We start from the raw sequence: 2,540 nt of genomic DNA on the forward strand, positions 1-2,540 counted from the left end.
AAGGCCTCAGGGTGAAATGAGCGGAGGCGGCTGCCCTGCAGAACCAGGCAGACCCGCAGTGACTTTGCGTTAGTAAGCATTATAGCCCTGTTGTATTAAGTCATTGGGGTTGTGAGTTTGTCGGCGGCAGCGTGTTTAACAAGCCTATCCCTGTTACAGCAGGTGGCTTACATTCTTACCTGTTCCCCAACCCCTTCCAGTCGCCACTCTGACTTCAGCTTCCTCTCTGAGTTCGTCCATTCGGGTAGCTGCTTTTGTCTTCTGTGGGTCAGGTTTGCCTGTACAGCGTCGGTGCAAATTACAGCTTTAACCTCAAGTGTTTTTCTTGAGCCAAATATGAACCACCATGGTCTAGGACCATGGATTCCGGTTGACTTGAAAAACATCTTCTAACATGAAAGTAGTTTCATGAAGTTTTTATAGCTCATGACATTTTTATGGTCATGAAACAAAAGAAAGTCATAAATCAAGACACTTTTCAAACATGTTGAAGGGACCCCGGGCAGGCAGATTACAGCACAGCAGGAGACTGTGTTACAGATGACATCTAGGTTTTAGATTTTAGGTTCGCAGAAGCTACTGGTTTGCTAAATTCATATATTCTAAAGCGATTTTTTTTTTTGACTGATAGTTGAAAAGATGTTAGGTAGATTTAGATATGGGCAATGAAGATCTGTTTAAAGAGACCGAAGATAGCCCAGAATAATTTGGCTCTGGATCTGCAACATTCCAACTCTCCATAAACAGAAAGTTTGATACAACAACCAACCTTGAAGGATCTCAAGCTAGGTAAGTTTTTTAATCTGAAAACTTCAGTTTTTAACAGCCTTGCTTTGGAACTATATAGCCTTGATGGGTTGGTTTTAGACTGTAGTAGGACCTGATATAATCAGGTAATTTGTTTCTTGTGACTAAGTATTTTATTATTGATTTTTTAAAAAAGATTTATTTATTATATGTAAGTACACTGTAGCTGTCTTCAGACACTCCAGAAGAGGGAGTCAGATCTTGTTACGAGATGGTTGTGAGCCACCATGTGGTTGCTGGGATTTGAACTCCGGACCTTTGGAAGAACAGTCGGGTGCTCTTACCCACTGAGCCATTTCACCAGCCCGTCCCAGGGTTTTAATGTGAAGAATAATTTGGAAAAAAAAATGAAAGGGGTATTTGAAGAACAAAAAACAAAAAAACAAAAAAACTGTGCTGGTGTTGGAGAGATGGCTCAGCGGTTAAGAGCACCGACTGCTCTTCCGAAGGTCCTGAGTTCAAGTCCCAGAAACCACATGATGGCTCACAACAATCTCTTAATGAGATCTGATGCCCTCTTCTGGAGAGTCTGAAGACAGCTACAGTGCACTTACATATAATAAATAAATCTTAAAAAAAAAAAAAAAGTAGTTTGCTGACAGAAGCAGGGCAAATGGCAAACATAGCAAGCTGTGGGGTGAGGCTGAAGAAAGAGGGATTGATTAGGATCACGCAATTCTTCACGCTAGTGATCAGATTTGTATAATCTTTTAAACTAAACTTTCACTGCCTCATCCATGATCAATCCACGGAATCCTGTAAGATTTTGCTCTTTCTTCGCAGCTTGAAAGTCAAGTCCTAGGCTGGAGGTTGTCCTTATTAAGAGGCAAAGCAGGCATTTCAGTTTGTTCATTCACACGCTCTTATCTTCATTCATTCATTCGTCACCTTCTCTTAAGTCCTGCTAGACTGATGCTTTCAAACCTTTGTGGCAGGCATGGAACATGTGTAAAGTTTCACCTTTTCCTTCTGTTCCTGGGAGTTATGTTCCTTGGCGTAGCCAAAAAGCTATGGCTTTCGGGCGTGGTGCCTGAAGACTTTTGCTAAGAGTGGACACAGAAAGTACATAAAATAATCTGTTTAAATAACATTCAAATACTGGTGGTTTTTTTTTTTTTCCTCCTAGTGTTGAATTGAGGGGCTTGAATGCACTAGGCAGTTGTTCTGCTACTGAGCTGAATCCTAGTCTCTCAAATGAGATTTTTACCTGCTGTTAACATTAAATGGTTACAGGAACACTTTTGGGTTATGTATTGTTGTCTTTGATTTTTCTTTTCTTTTCTTTCTTTCTTTCTTTCTTTCTTTCTTTTTTTTTTAAGATTTATTTATTTATTTATGTATATGACTACACTATAGCTGTCTTCAGGCACACCATTAGAGGGCATTGGATCCTGTTACAGATGGTTGTGAGCCATCATGTGGTTGCTAGAATTTAATGCAGGACCTCTGGAAGAGAGCAGTCAGTGCTTTTAACCTCTGAGCCATCTCTCCAGCCCCCTTTTTAAAATTTTTTTCAAAACCTACTTTTAATAAGAGTATGTAAATGCTTTAACCTTACTTCTAGTCCACCACCCATCAGAGGTCATGGGAAAGAAAGGTTATTACGATACAGGGGCAGTGGGCCTGTTTAGAAATAGTTCTTGGAGCTGGGTGTGGTGGTGCACGCCTTTAATCCCAGCACTCGGGAGGCAGAGGCAGGTGGATTTCTGAGTTCGAGGCCAGCCTGGTCTACA

Source organism: Mus pahari, chromosome 5 (assembly GCF_900095145.1).
Source record: "Mus pahari chromosome 5, PAHARI_EIJ_v1.1, whole genome shotgun sequence".
Lineage (NCBI taxonomy): Eukaryota > Metazoa > Chordata > Mammalia > Rodentia > Muridae > Mus > Mus pahari.